Genomic DNA, 20,004 nt, shown 5'->3' on the forward strand with positions numbered 1-20,004 from the left:
AAGTGTTAGGAAGGCTAGGAACTTCAAGTGGGACCCAGATTGCCAGAGGTCAATCAAAGTACTCAACAGCTACTTGCTAGGCCTCCCTTTGCTTGTTCAACCTTCTTTGCGGGATACTTTGTATCTTAACGTATCCACGACTCTCAGGCAATTAGTTCTAATCTCTTCAGGGCGGAGGAGGGGAGATAGATACCCTATATATTATGTCAACAAAGTGCTCACCGGAGCTGATGGACGTTATAACCCTATAAAAAATTGGCCTTTGCCTTGGTGGTTACAGTTTGGAGTTTGGAGTCGTATTTTTTCTCCTACTCGTTGGATAAGGACCAACCATCCTCTGAAATAGACCTTATGGAAACCTGATACTTCAGAGAGACTAGTAAAATAGGCTATCAAATTAAGTGAATACAACATCTCTTACCTACCCCGAATAATTATCAAGGCCCATGTTTGGGCTAATTTCATTTCTGAAATGACAAATACCTCTTCCGACAAGAAAGTATGATTGTTGCATGTAGATGGGTCAGCTACCCTCCAAGGAAGTGAGAGCAGTGTAGTTATCACTACCCTTAGGGGGAAGGACATAAAATTGCAATTAGATTTGATTTTAAAACCTCAAAAGATGAGGTTAAGTATGAAGCCCTCACGTTGGCCATAAGGATAGCTTAGGAAGTCGGAGCAAGGCACCTCATAGCCTACTCATATTCCCAGCTTGTAGTCAAATAGATCGGAGGAATAATGAAGCTAAAGAAAGCAACCTGGTTCAATATTTACGGCCAATCGAGGGGTTGAAAGTCAGACTCATTTCAATTCATATAAATTTCTCTAGAAGAAAACTCTAAAGCCGATTACTTATCTTAACTGGCTAGTACCTTAGAAGATTGCAAAATTAGGCATATCACCGTACAACACCTCCCCAAGCTAGGGGCCCTTAGAAATTCAGGTTGTTCTCCGCTGGTGGAGTTAGACATTACCTATCTTATCTTGGTTAATTAAAAGACGAGTTCATCCTAACAGATCAATAGAAGGTGACCAGAATTAAACTTGAGTTGTTCGTTTCTTACTCTCACGGAATACCCTTTATAAAAAATCCTCAACATACCCTTGTTAGAATAAGTGACCAAAAACCCGATTAGATTGGCTATATACCGATTCTTTTAACCCTTTATTAAAATGTATGTCTCTGAAAGAAGGACATATCTAAAAGGAAATTCATAGAGGATGTTGTGGGACCCACGTAGGGGTTCTGGTGTTAGTGTATAAGTGAAGAATATATTTGGCATTTCTCACATTTGACCACTAGCCGCCTTGTGTCTTGTTTCATGGAAGGCCAAAAGTACCCTACTTGCAACGCTCTATTGGCAAGAACTCAGGTGCTTGCATCTGCTCCACAACAACCTCCATGTAAGGATTTCTTGTAGAGGACTCCCCCTTGCAATAGGAAACGAGAGGCTAGTGCCTTAAGTTTGCCAGCCTCCCACTTGTTACCTAGGAGGAGTCCTTCCTCCAATCATCGGATGACAGAGGCCCTCCAATTATTTGAGGAGGACACGGCTTGAATGCAGGTTGGGGCCCTTAGTTGAGGGAGGTATTGTATGGTGATATGTCTCATTCTACAATCTTCTAAGGTGCTGGCTAATTTAGAGAGGCAATTAGCTTTTATGTTCTCTTCTCTTGGGATCTTAATGATTTGAAAGCTGTTGAACTCTATTTTGAGTTCTACTATCTGTTCGAGATACTGGATCATATTCCTCCTTGGTTTCATAGGAACCTTCTATTTGCTTTACGATCAACTAGGAGTCCAAATAGGTTATTAAATGTCTGGCACCTACGCCATGCGCTATTTTGATTCCCGTAAGTGCTTCATATTCAACCTCGTTGTTGGAGGCTTTGAATCTGAATTTATTAGCGAACTCCAAGTCTTCTCCTTGAGGTGAGGTAAGGACTATGCCTGTGCCACTGCCTTGGAAGGTGGATGACCCGTCCACGTATAACAACCATTTCTAGGTATCCTCTTCAAATGTTCCTATAGTCGTAGAGACAAAATCGGGGAGGGTCTGAGCTTTGATGGTGGTTCTGAGTAGGTATGAGATGTTATATTTGCTTACTTCCACCGCCCATTAAACCAATCGCCCTGAGGTATTCAATTTGCCAAGTATTTGCTTTAATGGTAAGTTGGTCTTCACTCCGATAGGATGTGAGAGAAAATATAAGCACAGTCTCCTGGCAGTGGTGACTAACGTGAGGGCCATCTTTTCTATGAAGGTGTACCTTCCTTCTACTTTATTGATGACCTTGCTAATGTAATAGATACGCATTTATTTTTCTCCCTCTTCGTGAATCAACACGCAGCTGATTGCTTGAGGGGTGGTTGATAGGTAAACATAAAGGGCATCCCCTAGGGAAGACTTCACCAGTAAGGAGAGCCCACTAGATATTGTCTGAGGCTCTCAAATGCTTGTTGGCAGGAGTCATCCCACTTAAAGTCAACCTTTGCACCTCATCCCACGGAGGGTTTTGAAGAAGGGCAGGCTTTTTTCTACTGATTTAGAGACGAATCGGCTTAGTGCGGCTATCTTTCCTGTCAACCTTTGCACCTTATTGATGTTGGAGGGTTCCTTTATGTCTAGGATGACCCTGATCTTGAGGGGGTTGGCTTCGATTCTATTTGGGAAACCATGAATCCTAAGAAGCACCCTCCCTTCACTCCAAATGCGCATTTTTCGGGATTGAATTTCAATCGATACTTTTTTAAGACAACTAATGTCTCCTCCAAGTCCGCTACATGGTATTATGTTTGCTCTTTACAAGCATGTCGTCTACATATACTTCCATGTTTCTTCCAAACTGTGGGCGGAATATTTTGTCCACGAAATGTTGATAGGTGGTTCCGGCACTCTTCAGGCCAAACGACATGGCTATGTAGCAGAAGATCCCGGTGAATGTAATGAAGCTGACTCTTTTACAGTCTTCGGGAGCTAGCATTATTTGATGGTACTCTTGTGAGGCATCCATCATGCTTAGGAGTCCACATTCGGACGTGCAATCTACCAGTTGATCAATTCGAGGAAGAGGATAAAGTCCTTAGAGCAAGCCTTGTTGAGATCTTTGAAGTCGATGCGTATTCGCCACTTCCCTCCAGGCTTGGGTACTAACACCACATTGGATAGCCATTCAAAAAATTGTATTTCCTCAATGTGGCCAGCTGCTAGTAGTTTGTCTACCTCTGTCTGAATAATCTGGTCCTTCTCAGGCCCAAAATATCTTTTGTTTTGCTTTACTGGTTTCGAGGGTCGATGTTAAGGTAGCATGTTATAACATTAGGGTCAATCCCTTATACATCTTGAGGAGTCCATGAAAAAATATTTGTGTTGCGATGTAAACATTTAATTATTTCTTTACATACCGTCTCTTCTGGTTGAGAACCAATACGTGTAAATTTTTTTGGATCACCAAGTACGATCTCAATATTCATCAATTCCTCCATTGGCCGGACCTTGGAGGGTACCTTCCTGTCTTCACTTTTTTCGTCGTCGCCCTTTTCACATTTGATGGGAGGTACCTCCCTGCCATGTCGGTTGAAGGGTGACTCCTCGTTAAGTTTGTTGGAAGGTCTCTCCTTGGGGTACTCGTCCCTACTCCTCTTTTGTCCTTTGCGTACCGCTTCTAGATAGCATTTGCGAGATTCGAGTGGGTCCCCTTGTACTTCTCCTACTGCTCCTCAAGTAGGAAATTTGATTTTCATGTGGTAGGTGGATATCAAAACTTGGAAGGCATCTAGGGTGGGCCTTCCTAGAATGACATTATAAGCCGGAAGGGGTATCCACCACCAGAAATTTTAACAGTCATGTTCTTTGAGTAGCCATACTACCCAAAGTCAGAGGGAGGGAGATCATACCTCTTGGATGGACTACCTCTCCTGCAAATCCGTAAAGGGAGGTGTTCACTGCTTTTAGGGGGTATCCCGTAGCTGCATTTGATCGTATGCTTCTCCAAACAATATATTCTCAGAACTCCCTGAATCTATCAAGATGCGTCCCACTTCGTAATTGACTAATAGCGCAGTGATGACAAGAGCATCGTTGTTGGGGCTTTTAGGACCCGAATTTTTAGCCCTCCCCAACTGGATGAGGGGGGCATCCTCTATGGCACCAACATCCCAAACATCTTTTATGATCGTGTTGTGCGCCTCTCTGATTTGCATATTTCTAGCATGATGGGAATCACCTCCTTGCAGTCCTCCTATGACCATTCGTATGAACCCCTTCCTGGGAGGGTTGTTGGCTTCAAGTCTTCCTTCAAGGATGTTTTTGCATTCTTCATTGAATGAAGGTTCCGGAGAGGAAACATTCACTTCTTTTCCTCTATTTACTTCTTGCTTGACGTAGTATCCCATTCCCCGGGCTTTTCCCCAGCAGACGTACTCTAGGAGGTACCCATTTTGGATGGGCCTCTCTATCTCATTCTTTAAATATCAACATTCTTCAATAGTATGGTCGTAATCATTATGAAACCGACAAAACTTGTCAGACTTGGGACATTGAGGCTACCTGTCCACGATCGGGGGCGGGTGAGCAAATATTTTCCTTCGACCGCCATGAGGGCCTGGGTGATGGGCACCGTGAAAAGGGTATAAACAGCCTGAATCCTGTGGAAGGGTTTCTTCTTGTCCTTGAACTCGGTGCGTTGCTTCTTGAAGGAGGCATTCTCCCTAACTTCTTTCGTCTTTTCTCCCCGAATCTCCCTCTTGGCCTCTTCGGCATATTCTGTATTGATGTACTTGACTGCGCGAGCTAAGAGGGCATCGAATTCCAAAATGGGGTTCTTGGCCAGGGACTTGAAGAAGTCCCTATCCAAGAGGCGTTGCAAGAAGGCACTGGTCTTTACTTCCTGTATGGTGGAAGGTACCTCCAAGGCTGCAATATGGAATCTCTGCAGATACTCCCTTAATAGCTTATTGTCCATTTGTCGTACGGCAAAGAGGCTACGCTCCGTCTTCCACAGTTTTCAGCTACTAGCAAACTGATGTAAGAAGAGGGATTTGAACACCTGGAAGCTTCTTATCGCTCCAAGGGGCAGTTGGTTAAACCATTGTTGCGTGGCCCTGGCGAAGGTAGTCACGAAGACTCGACACTTGATCCCCTCGTGTATCTGTGCAGCAAAGCTGCATTCTCAAAATGTGAAAGGTGTTCCTGGGGGTCAGTCGACCCATTGTACTCAGCAATAGCAGGAGTACGGTAATTGTCCGGAAGCTCATCCGCCATCACAAAACGTCTATGAAGGGGATACCCTATAATTCTTCTCCTGTAATTCCAACTATCTGGTGTTGCACATCTTGGAGGTCTTTTTGTAGACACTCCTAATAGGTCAGCCATTATTGGGGGACCTTTGGTGGATTTGTTGGAAGGAGCCCCTGTATCCTAGTAAGGGGGCTTCTGTCACAGCTACGCCTTCTCTTGGGGGAGTTCCTTCTGTTCCTCCTTAAAAAGTGCCTGCTTCCAACGCGGGGGCTGAAGAAGTAGTGACTAGTATCTCCATCTGCTCTCGTACAACTGCTGCAACAACTTGTTGGATCGCGCCCATCAAGGCTGGGGAAAGTTCGCCTGATGTGGTGTCAGAGGAGGTACTTCACCTTGGAAGATCGGCCAACGGCTCGGTCACTCTAGGAGACAGCAGCTGAGCTGGAAGACTGGGTAGACCCTCCTACTGGTGCTAAGGAGGCCCCTGCAACAACCTGCAGAGGTTGATTGTTACTGGGTGCCTCCGTAGTCTGCTGCTTGTTAGTGGGATTGTTAGGGGTTTCCATAGTATCTCACGCCTTTAACTCAAATTTTTCACAAACAGCGCCAATGATGCATGTGATTTTAGCATGAGTCCAGTGATATCAAGTTTAGGCATTGGGCCTGGATAGCTTGAAGCAAAATTTGAAAGAAACAGACTTGCAAAATAAAATATTAGCACTCCGACGCCCAAGTTAGTACTGCATTTGAAAAATAATAATTTAAAATAATATAAAATATTGAAAGGATGCGATGTAATGCTAGAAAAAGATAAATGAATCGCCTATATGAAGATGATGGAGGCGAGGTAGAGTGATAGCTAGATTTTCATAGGGTGAAGGTGGTCTTCTGCGTGAGGGTGAATCCCTACTTATAGAAGGGTGTCCCTCAAAACCAAGGAACTAATCGGGGCTCCCTACCTTCGTGGGAAATAGATAGAATTGGTTAGGATAGAGCTTGATCAAATCCCATTTATTTAGGAATCATGCTGTTAGAATCATTATTTGAGTGGAGGGGAGAGGAGAGTTCGAGAGGGAGGGGTGTTAGAGTCCGAGATCTTGGGGAAGGCCTTCCTACCATGCGCACTCCCTGTCAGTTAAGAGGGCCTACGTGGAAGGTCCATGTGTGTGCTATGCAAGCCTCAATGGTTGATATGTGCATGAGGAGTGGGCTAGCTATGAGTATTTGGGCTAAGGGTGTTGGGCCGTGCTCAGCGGGCTTCCTCCATTCTTGGGGCCGTGCACAGGGGTGGAATGTCTAGGCTTTTTATATTGTTCTTGGGCCGAAATGCGTTGGATTACACCCATCTGATATTGTGATTTAAAGTAAATTTTTATGTTATATAATTCTTATTGAAATTACTAAAAATAGTAAATTTTTATGTTATATAATTCTTATTGAAATTACTAAAAATATTTAAATATAATTGAATAACTAATTTATTCTAATAAATTATTTTTTCTGCTTCCCCCTTCTTGCTGAACTCCCCTCCCCCAAACCCTACCGTCTTTTCTTCCCTTCTTATTCTCCCCTGGCCGCCCTTCATCCTATTTTCTCTTCCTTTAAGGGTTTTCCAACAAGGCTTATTTGACAATTTGTGTTTTCAGGACATTTTTTAATTAATAAAAGTGGGTTTTTATAATTATACAAAAATGATGGGTTAATTGTATAAATATACTAAAATCATAGGTGTAATTGTAATTAATTCTTTATAATATAATGTTTTAAAATAAAATATGACATCAAATTATATAATGTAATAGAATTAAAAATCTATTTTTTTAAATATATAACCACTTAAAAGTTGAAACATGAGCTAATCAATAAATGGATAAATATTTCTTATTCCTCTTTCATTTAATTTATTTAGAATGTATACCATAAAGTTTAGCCGGTGAGAAAATTTACCATAAAGGTCCTTTTTAACTTTTCTTTTTTATGTTAATGATAATAAGAGCTACATAAGTTATATGGTTCAATTCACTATTACATCTGCAACTTTGGTCTTTAACAATAGAAAATTTTGTCAATGACCCCTAATTCAATTGACGAGATTGAGGCCTCATAATTTTAGAGGTCATAGATTAGAACCTCATCAATGTGTGGGAAGCTATTCTACTGCATAGTAGGTGTTGTCTACATATAAATTGATGCTCTACCAAAAAAATTTGCTATATTATAAATGACTACTGCTTAGAAATCGTAGTAAATCAATACTGTTAACCACGGTTAAACAAAATCAAAGTAAAAACTTAAATTTTTACCACGATTAATCAATGTTCGCCGTAGTTTTGGCCATAGCCAAAACACTATGATTCTGGTCCTCACGAATATTTTGACAACACATGCAGAAACAATGACTAATGATTTTGATTTTTATCTGCCACGATTTCTTCTTTTATCTATAGTAATTAACCGTGGCAAAAAATCATATTCTTTTCTAGTGATGTGATATTGTTGATAACGGCATGATTGTTGTAATTATTTTTGTTAAATATAGATATTTGACATGTATAATTATAATCAATTTATTTCAAACAGTAATAATTTATCGCTCTCACCTTAAAAAAATTAATTTAAAAACTTCCCCCTCTATATATATCTTTTCTAAAGCATCTTTTGTATAGACTTGAATCAATCTTTTCAAGCTGGAAAGGGTTTGTACTTAGTTTTTAATCCAAATAATGTGAAGAATTAACAGAAAAAATAAATAGACAAAGTTTAAAAGTAAAGTCAAATAGTCGAATCAATGTTCATTCACATTTATATTTATACTCTCTTTTATTACCAAAAAAGTTCATAATTATTGTCCTCTCGTAGGTTTTTTCTTTTAACACCGGTCTATTGAGTACTATATGCTAATAACAAACTGATTTTTTACTCCATTTATCTTGATTTTCAACAGTTTACTTTCTTTTTATTTTTTACTCTTTTTCATTTTCAATTAAATTTTATTACTCAAATTGTACTTATTCACGTATTATGAATCAAATAAACCAAGATATAATTTTATTAAATTTATCTTTTTTATACTTTAAATGCTTAATTAAATAACACGCACATGTATAGAATACTTCATTATTTCTAGATTAATCATATTGTGAAATCACTACCAAAAGAATAAGTAATAATATCGTACACTATTAATTACTATGGGTTAAAAAATACAGTAAATTAATACTATCTATTATTGTCAGATAAGATCGGTTCGAAAACTTAAATCTTGACCACGGTTAATCAGTATTAGTCATGGTTTTACCTATGCCAAAACTATAGTTTTTAGACGTAGCAAATGTTTTGGATTCACTTGCATAACCAATGGCTAATAGCCATTGTGCAACAATCGTTAATTAGTATTAATTTTACTTTTAGCTATAATATTTAATCATAATGAAAAGTCATATTTTTTCTCGTATTAATTTAGTATAATAAAATTTTACTATATCAATCAGTTAATAGAAAAGGAGAGGGAAGATAGGGATCGAATTTTTTTTTTTTTTTCCCTTTTTCCTTTTATGACGGTGTTTGATTAAGTTTATTTAAAAAAAAATTATAAACACTTAAATCTTATAAGATATTTTTAAAATTTATATGATGTTATATTTTATTTTAAAAATAAGTTAACGAAGCATGTGGGATAGTGCAGGTGGAAAGTGAAGTTCCAATGGCCGTACGTTGATTGGAAACTTGGGGTGAAATGATGAAGAGGAACTCCTTTGCTCAATCCTACTCACCGGCCACTACTTGGATCCTTAGTTTACCACTTATGAGTTGAAAGGAACATTCAGAGATTTCAGCAGTACTTGAGGGAAAAGTATTATTTCAATCTGCTAAGTATGCTAAATTTTAATTTTAGTCCAATAATTATGTTCATTTTTGTTTAGGTCTAATAACTTACGAAATTGCTTACTTTTAGTCTTCTGAAAAATTTTCAGATAATTTTACCCCTATGCAACTTTTGAAAGGCAGTTTTAGTCAATATGCATTCATAGGGGTAAAATTGTCCTAAAATCTGCTAGATGACTAAAAATAAGCAATTTCATAAGTTATTGGACTGAAACAAAAATGAACATAGTTATCGGACTAAAATTAAAACTAAGCATACTTAGCGGACTAAAATAATACTTTTCCCCAGCACTTTACGATTCCTCTCATTCTTTTACAAATTGTAATAGAACATGTCAGGAATTGGTTATTGGGTAAATTACAACCACCTCTTCTAAAATTTGGCATAATTATGAATACTTTCTTGTTGTTTGAAAAATTATCAAAACCCTCCTGATTTTAACGGTTGTCTAACAATTAAACCAATCTGTTAGGTTTTCATCTATTTTTTATGGTGAACTGACCAAGATGTCCTTTTGGATTAAAAATTATAATTTTAATTATTTGTAATTTTTCAAACAACGAGTGAGGGTATTCGTAATTATGTCAAAGCTTAGAGGAGGTCGCTGTAATTTACCCTATAGAATATGATGAATACCTTGGATTTAGAAGTGAGGAACGCAGGCGTGTTCCAGAGTGTGTACTGAGGTACATGATCGGAGACACTGTTGTGTGATTGGAGTCTATTGTAATAGTTGTTAGGCTGTTTGATTATTGAATCCTGCACACCTTGTTTAATTATAATGAAACTTACATAACAACAGCAACAAAAAAAAAAGATTATGGAATTTATTAGATGTTATTAATGTCAGATTTGTACCTTTTTAAGGAATTTGTTCAGATTTTGAAAACAAGTTGACAACTCCTAACTTCAAAAGAAAAAAAATTGACAACTCTTTTTTTTTTTTTTTTTTTGTTAAAGAGAGCTTATAAGTTCCTAGCACTTTATTTTTTTAGGTGAAATGTAAGCTTTCATTCATCCAGTAATATTTACAGTGTACTCCGAGCATACCCAGAGAGATACAAAAAAGTCCACGCTAAAGTTTAAAAAACAATTAAACCGTGTGGGAAAAGTGTCATTTTTTTTTTTTTTTTTTTTGTTAAAGAGAGCTTATAAGTTCCTAGCACTTTATTTTTTTAGGTGAAATGTAAGCTTTCATTCATCCAGTAATATTTACAGTGTACTCCGAGCATACCCAGAGAGATACAAAAAAGTCCACGCTAAAGTTTAAAAAACAATTAAACCGTGTGGGAAAAGTGTCAAAAGGAGCCTATACACTGTTGAATGATAATATAATTTGATATGATATCAGAGTCAAGCCAAATACGATGTTTTGATATTTGAATCTCATTATCACTTATTTATAAAACAAAAAATAAACGATTCTCTTCTTAAATAGTTTAAACTTTTAAATCAGTTATTTATTTAACAATTCCTTTTTTTTAAAAAAAAATATAAACAACATAATAAAAATCAATAATGGATCTAATGATGTGCCGATATCAATCGGATGCGCTATAAAAAAATACATTATTTTTTATATTGTAATCATCATGACTTAAAAATTATAATAAATTAAAATTATGCATTACAGTTAAACAAAATCGATACAAAATATAAATTCTGACCATGATTAATGAATATTTATCTTTGTTTTCAACTATAATCTAAACATTTAGTATAGTTTTTAGTTGTGGTTAATGTTTTGGCGTTGCTTGCAAAAGTAACGACTAATAACCATTGCAAAGCGGCAGTTAATTAGTATTTGCCATGTTTTTTTACTTTTAACTATAATAATTAGCCATTACCAAAAATTATGTCTTTCTAGTGTTAAATAACCGTGTTAGTAACAAAAGGCAAGTGAAATGCTGAAAACAAAACTTCCTTTTTAGGTCGGAATTAACAGATCATGTTCGGCAGCGCTTTTTCTGTTTTTAAGTGAAAGTGATGAACTATTATTTTTTTAGTGAATTTATTACAATCATTAATGTCAAGTATTTATACTAACAACTACCGACAACTATAATAATTATAATAATCACCAATATCAAATAAGTATATATATTCAACGATTAATTAAAGTAGAACAGTACCTACTATTAAAGCAGAATATCCATCTCACGTTTTGATGGGGTTAAAACTCATAACCTTATAGTCATAGTGCCTCAATTTCGCCAATTAAGCCAGGCATGATTGAATGCTGGGCAGCACTTTTATTAAACAAAATGAAACCAAATTTAGACCATTATGATAGTAACTCGCTCAACAATCATCTGGGGTTCGTCTGAATGAACAAATTTGAATTCGTATGAAAATTATGAAAATATAATTTCAAATTAAATGGATCAAAAATACGTCACAATACTACTTAGATAATTCAAATTAAAAATTAAATCTTTTTCATCATAAAATTATACAATTTTATACACTGAATTTATTATTATAAATTTATAATTTTTAACTCCAAATTTATTAATCTAAAATATATTCAGTGGATTGATTATTAGAAATTAATTTTTTTAACTCCAAATTCATTAATCTAAATACAACAACCATTAATTTTTTTTTATTTTTTTATAGAAACGGTGATTTCATAATTTTACATCAATAAACTAAAAGAATACGTCGATTCGCTGAGTCATATTAAATAAGACAAATATTCACTACAACAAATTTATATAAAGTGAAATGAACACCTCCACTTCTAGCAGGACTCCAACCTAAATACTACAAAATATTTGTACAAATATAATGATTTATATTTATTTCAAATGATCAACATTATTTTTTAACCGTTCGCTATATTATTTTATTTATCATTCATTTTCACTCATACTCATGATTTGTGTCGTTTTTAACTATATATTGATTCCGATTCAAAATTTAGGGCGTATCTTAAGTATTCCATGTCAAGATGACTAATAGAAAAGAAAAAGAATGCAATTTTAGTACTGTAAGTTAGAGGTTGATAATTTTGGTCCTATAATTTTAAAAATTATGATAATTTTAATCTTTTTCGGTCGGTTCGCCTGGAAATTCCATGTCATGAGCTATCTCAGCACCCAATTTAATTGGGGCTCTCGATGAATTAAGTTCAAGTTATAATTTTTTCAATTGCAATTTTGGTCAAGTATTTTTTAAAGAATTGTCAATTTTGATCCTATAACTTTGAATGTAGCGATTTTAGTCCTCTATATTTGAAAATAGCAACAATTTTGGTCCTTAATCTCAATTAATGACTATTTTGACCTTTTATGATCAAAGATTAATAATCTTATCACATGTTCTTAATCAGGCTCATCATGCTTCTGAGATAAAATTAAGCCTCCATAAACGTCATACCTTGATTTGACCACCTTCCCACCAGTTTCAAGCTCTTGATTTTACGGACTTCTTCCAACCACACTATTACAACAGATAGCTCGTAGATACTTGACTCCTTCAACAACAAATGGGTGTGACATCTACAATATACCAAAAGTTGAATTAGAATACCAGTAAGGAGAGACTGATAAATTTTAAAAACGCGACAATTATTAATATTATGATAAAAAGGAATTGATCGGGAAGAGCTTGATCCGGATACCTTAAAATTCTCTCAAGATCTAAGAGAGATCCGAAAGATAATTTTTCAAGACTATGGACATAGATTAATCCATATACTTATGAAAATAGAATTCTTAAACTAAAAAATGGACTAGATCTCTTCTTACTGGTATTCAACCCAAATCTTGATGGACTGTAGACGTCTTACCGCTTTTGTTGTAGTTTGTAGTTGAAAGATCCAAGTACCTATGGACCATCTGCTAGGGTAATTAGTTGGAAAAAACTTATAAAACTCGGGATTTGGAATACCTGGTGGCAAGATAGTCAAACCAAGATATGAAGTTTATCAAGACTTATTTTTATTTCACAAGCATATTTGATCTGATTAAAAACCTGTAATATGACTATTGAACTTTTATCATAAGAGGACAAAATGGTTCCTAATCGGGTTTAACTATCAAAATTGCTATTATTTGAAAGATTGAGGACATACTAAAATCGCTCAATTCAAATTTATAGGATTATACAAGACCAAAATTATAATAAATAATCACAATTTGGACTACTACGACATCAAATTCATCGTAAGCTTCAATTTAGGCACTGTCATAGCTAATGATGTAGAATTTTTCGACCAAATTGATAAAAGAAATTAAAATCCCATAATTTTTAAAATTACAGAACTAAATTATAAATCTTAATTTAAATAAAATCAATATTTCTATTTCCTAATTCATAGAATTAAAACTGTATTTTTTCTAATAACAAAATATGGAAAGAGGGGGGGAGGCAAGAACACATTGGTACAGCTGTTGAGTGGGGCAGACAGAACGTGCGTGGCGCTTCTCTGGGATACACATGTACATGTATGTATATATATATATATATATGTTATGTAATAAAAGCCAACCACCACCACCACCCATCTCTCTTACTCTTTCTATTATGCCCAAGATTAGATCGGTGCACATGCGCTCCTTTCCCACCTTTACACGCTTCCCCTTTTTGCCCACCTTTAATTTATAAAATGCCAACACTACCATTTTTCCCAATTGCTGTTTTCATTCTATTTTGGATTTCACAAACTACTTTGAATGCTGATTTTGAGAGAACAGAACCTGATGGAATGTGTTGGGATTGGGTTGGAATTTGTGAATGTATGATCCAATTGGCATATTATAATTAATTATGACAGTGTTTGAAGCTTTTCAACTTGTTGTTGGGATATACTCTCAAAGGATAGATTCTAGTGGGAATAAGTGCATTTTTTTTTTTAAATATGGTTACTGTTCCGATTTTAATCCTCAAATAATTTAATATTGTAATTTTGGTTTTTCAAACTTTAACTTTTTTTTTTTTGTACTTTCAATCATTCTTTTAACTTTTCTGTTAAATTTAACGAAAATTTTATTTAATGTGGAAAAAATTGCTATCTTTCTCCCGTTTTATGGTGTTTTTCAAATTGTAATCCAATGCATTCATTTTTTTTATTTTTCTTCGAACTTTAAATAAATAAAAATAAATCTAAGCAACAAAATTTTCTAAAATTTATTGAAAATTTTTATATTATTGATAACTTTTTGTTAAGATTATTTAGAAAATTTGTTGCTTAAATTTTTTTTTTTTTGTTTATTCTCTTTTGAGGTTTGAAAAAAAATGAAAAAAATGGGTGCATTGGTTTACAACTTGAAACACCACAAAATGGGAGGAAAATAACAATTTTTTTCACTTTAAATGAAACGTTTGTTATGTTTAATGAAAAAGTTAACGAAAGGATCAAAAGTGTCAAAAAAGTTAAAGTTTGAGAACCAAAATAGCAACCTTAAATTATTTGAAAATCAAAATTGCATTAGTGACTATTTTTTAGGACCAAAAATGCAGTTGTCCCAATTCTAGCGAGATAAAGTTTAGGGTAAAATACACTTTGCTTCCTGAACTTTTCATGATGTCAGTACGAGAAAATTGGATATTATTAACAAAATATCAAGTGATAATTTTAAAGTTATCACTAAAAATATTTATTAGATGATAATAATTTTTATTTTGTCACTATATAATTATTAATGATAAAATTATGTATAAAATTATCATGAAGTACAATTAGTGACACATTTATTTTGACTACTTATTAGGTCGTCATTATACATGAGTCACTAATTATATTTATTGATAACTTTGTGCACATTGTTTTGTCACCAGTTCATGCTAATAACAATTTTTACAAAATAATAGTAATTATTAAATTATGAAATTTATTACTGTGACAAAATAAATATTCTAATCACTAAATATATATAATTAGTGACAATATTAAAATTGTCACTTAATTTTTCTTGTCACTGATTTTGTATTTTTTTGTAGTGTGTAACAGTTACCCTTCTAAATTAATAAATGTAACGCTTACCTCTTTGGTTGAATAAAATTGCCTCTCATGTTTTGAATAATTATATTATTTTTAATATATTTTAGTATTTTTGAATATTGCATCATCACAGAACTATTTATTAATTATTTTTTAATAAAAGAAGAATTTAAATTAAAAGTGGAGTATTAACTAATATATATAGTAGATACACAATCAATATAATATAACCAACACTTTATAATGCTTTTTAATTAAAAGAAATTGAAAAATATATATGCTTAACCAAAAGTTAAATACTTTTAGGAAAACAAAAAGAATAAATATAAATATATTTTTATTTTTTTAAGAAAAATATATTCAAAAAATCATTTAATTACTCAAGAATAGTTCAAGGGGGCAACGTGTATTTTACTCTAGTACAAAATTAATAAAATCTTTTGAGAAAATCTTTTTGTACACATTTATTACTTAATTTTTATTCTGTAAAATATAACAAAATTCGAACTATTTTAATTCACAAATTATATATTACTTTATTATAATTAAAAGATATTTTTTTTCAATCGAGAAAATTTAATTAAACTTAAAATGAAAAATTGTTAGAAAAAAATTCTTTGAACAATATATATATATATATATAATATAACGGTAATATTGTTCAAAAATTTAATTATAAAGGGTTATAAGTATTATATTTGTTAGTTTAGAAGATAAATATTACATCAAAAAAATAGTTCAAAAAGGGCAAAGTATACTTATTTTACCCTAAAGTTTATAGTCTTAATTCCAAACTTTTGTTGGAATTAGTACACCTTTTAAAAATGGTTATATATACCTATAAATAAAGTACATTATCACCATAAAAAAAATATATATTAATGAATTGATCACAATATACAAGTCTCCTCAAAATGCACTTTTCAAAGGGGGTAATTATTTAAAAAATATAGGAAAAATAGAAAATTAGAAATGTAATATAATTTGTAAAAATTTAAAAAAGTAAGTGGCACCGTGATCGCTGACCACGATGCCACAATTCACAAATAAAAAAAAAAAAAGAATTTCCTATGTCACCGCGGTAAGCTACCGCGGTGTCATAGATTTTAAAAAAAAAATTAATAAGCCACCGCAATAATGAACCACGGTGGCAAATAAAAAAAATAAAAATTTCCTATGTCACCGCGGTGACATAGATTTAAAAAAAAAAATTAATAAGCCACCGCGGTAATGAACAGCGGTGACAATTAAAAAAAGATTTAAAAAAAAATTAATCAGCCACCGCTGTAATGAACCGCGGTGGCAATTAAAAAAAAAGATTTTCCTATGTTACCGCGGTAAGTTACCGCGGTGACATAGATATATTTTAAAAAAAATATAAAGAATGAGCCACCGCGTACCGTTGCTTTTTCAGTCTCTGCGTTATTGCCTATGACACAGCGATTGCTTATCGCGATTTTTTTAGCTATATAAATTGGACTCCATTCCCACATTTATTTACATTGAAAAATCGAACGTAGAAGCAGCTTCAAAAAATTCAACATTCAGTTTCTCATCCCTTACACTCTCAAAATCAGCCTTCGAAAAATTCATACACCACCATACCTCGCAATTCTTCTCAAATTTCTTCACTTTTTATTTGAAGATTTACAATTGAAAAAGCGTATATTAAGTTATTTATTAAATTTTTGTGTTATTTGTTCCTTTTAAATATCTTATTAGATTATGAAAAAAATTTATATTGATGTGTATTTTATTTTGTTTTGAAGATATGGCGGAGCAAAACACCGTTGATATGTTTATATATTTTGGAGGTCAACAAATCAATTCGAATGGTTCTGTAAGTTATGATCGTCCTCTACTCGGATTCATGCAAATTTCTCGTAGTACTACATTTGCTGAGTTAGAGTTAATTTATATAAAGAAATTGGTATGGATAGGAATAATTTTAAATTGCATATATTCTTTAAATAAATAACATTTAATTTTGGCCAAGGAATGAGATGTTGTTGTCAATTAAGAAGGATCGTGATATGCAATTTTTTTAAAATTCGGTGAATAGATATGTGTCGATTGATATTTTTGTCGAAGCGGAGAAAATTTTGCAAAATGCTGTACCAGATAACTCAGCTGTTAGTGATTGGGGAACGTATATATCTATGATAACCCAAGATTTGCCGAGCTTACCAGTAGTAACTCAAGAAATGGGGCGGTTTGGTATTAATGAAGAATATGCAGGTCCATCATCATATGCAGGCCCATCATCATATGCAGGCCCATCATCATATGCAGGTCCATCGTCGTATGCAGGCCCATCATTATATGCAGGTCCATCGTCGTATGCAGGCCCATCGTCCAGCTGCATATTCAGGTTCATCGGATTATGCATGTCCATCGGATTATGCGGGTTCATCTGAATACAATGATGAAGATGTCGAGTTTGAAACTGATAGTTTGTTGAACACTGAGCAAGTTGACTCAGAATTAGATGAGGTCGAAGTAGAAGACCAGATTGACCAGAATAATGACGACGATGGTGATGTAAGTATACTTGTTATGATGGATGTTCTTGGTGAGAATGCACAAGAGCATTTTGATTTGAACATGTCTGTCGTGCCTGACAGAATGAACTTATATCCAGTCATTCTATTTTTCAACACAACACATCAAGAAGTCCCTGCTGACTCGATTGATATCCCTACTGGTAGGTGGGGTAATTTTTATGACTCAAATACTGGAGAGCTCGCCAACGGAATGGTATTTAAAAGTAAGGACCATTTGAAAGCAAGTGTACAAGATTATTCGGTCCGATTTGCAAGACGAGAATACCGAGTGGTAGAGAGTAACAAAAAATTAAGAAGTCGCTTGCAAATATGATGCAAAGACTGGGTGTTGTTGGATGCTAAGGGCCATATTCAAATCAAATATGAGATTATTTAAAGTTAGCAGGTATGTCGGACCACATACATGTCTGATTAATGAGATTTCTATTGACCACAGTAACTTAAGAAAGAGTATGATCGCAATACATCTGCTGGGTATGGTTCGTCAAGACCCATCTTGTGATACAAAACATGTCCAGCAGATTGTAAAAGATAAATTTGATTTTGAAGTCCCATATCATAAGGCCTGGCATGCTTTGAAAGCCGCTAGAGAACAAGTGTATGGCACTTGGGAGAGTTCTATTCAAAAGTTGCCCAAATATATTGTGGCACTGCAAAAATGGAATCCTGGGGCTGTTGTGGAGTGGTTGCATTTGGAAACAAACAGCCCGGGCATGTTGAATTATATTTTTTGGGCTTTCAGACCATGCATTGAGGGATATCACTATTGTCGTGACGTTATAAGCGTAGACAGAACACATTTGTACACAAAGTACAAGCATAAAATGCTGGTAGCAGTAACTTTAGATGCAAATCAGCAGGTGCTGCCGTTAGTGTTTGGACTCGTGGATGAAGAATCGCTTACGTCATGGCGTTGGTTCCTCCGAATGCTTTCCAAATATTTGTTGTCGTCAGAGGATGATCGAGTTTGTTTGATTTCAGACAGTCATGCTGGTTTGATCAATGCTATAAATTATGTACCCGCATTCAAATTTCCTCGCGGAGTACATCGATTTTGTTTACAGCATGTCTGTTTAAATTTTAACACCAAATTCAAGAACATCCAGTTGAAGGATATGTGCTGGAGAGCATGGGCAGATGTCAGTCCTCGAAATTTTGATAGAATAATGGAAGAGATCAAATCATTGAACGAGGAAGCATACGATTGGCTTGGGAGAATTGATAAGGCTCAATGGACGTTGGCGCATGATGGTGGTTGGAGAACGGGTATCCTAACTACAAACATGTCTGAGTGCATAAATGGAGTATTAAAAGGTGCGAGACGCTTACCAATAATGGCTATTGTGCAAATAACGTTATCCCGCTCTGTGCAGTATTTCTTGCAGTGCTCTACATGGTGTAATCGTATGATCAATGCAAATCAACAATGGGCTGATTTTGCGTTCAAGTTGTTCGAAGCCCGACAAGCTGAGGCAGTACGTCACATTGTTCAGAAGTTTGACTATAACTAACAATCTGTCTCAGTGCTAACATTGAGCTTGACCGGGCAGGGCTCCCGTACTTATGTCGTCAAATTGAAGCATCATATGTGTTCTTGTGGCAAGTGGGGTACAAATGGAATTCCATGTTCACATGCCATTCAGGCATGTCAGCATTTTGGGGTTAATGCGTCAAATTTTATTCCTCAATATTACAGTGTACAATCATACAAGAAGACATATCAAGGTAGGTTTGAGCCTATATACGATGAAGAATATTGGGATCTGATGGATTTTGAACTTGTGCACAATCCCACAGTGCGAGCTCGTCAAGGCACAGGTAGACAAGTATCTACTAGAATATTGAACGAAATGGATAGACCACAAGTACGTGCTCGCCAACAATATCAGGCTCGTCAAACTCGGGAATGATTCTATCTTGATATATACACGACTTTTTCATATTGTTAAAACAACTTTGTATCATGCTATTTATGGTGAAATGCAACTTTGTAATTGCAAATCTTGTTAAAAAAATATAACCATACGGATAATCATTAAATAACCATAAATTACAAGAATTATCATTAAATAATTATTCAATGAATGTATCTAAAATGATAATCCGGATTCAATTAATTAAAATTAATTAAAATGAATTCAATGATAACCATACGGATTGCAAATGATACTTTGCAATTAATTATTATCATTAAGTAATTATTATCATTAAATAACCATACTTTCTAATTGCAAATGATAATTAATTAAAATGAATTCAATTAATTATAACCATACGGATTATCATCTAAAATGGGAACTAAAATGAATTTATCTAATAATTAAACAAAGTTTTTGCAAAATATACAAAAATAATATTTCTGTATTT

This window comes from Sesamum indicum, linkage group LG6 (assembly GCF_000512975.1).
Source record: "Sesamum indicum cultivar Zhongzhi No. 13 linkage group LG6, S_indicum_v1.0, whole genome shotgun sequence".
Lineage (NCBI taxonomy): Eukaryota > Viridiplantae > Streptophyta > Magnoliopsida > Lamiales > Pedaliaceae > Sesamum > Sesamum indicum.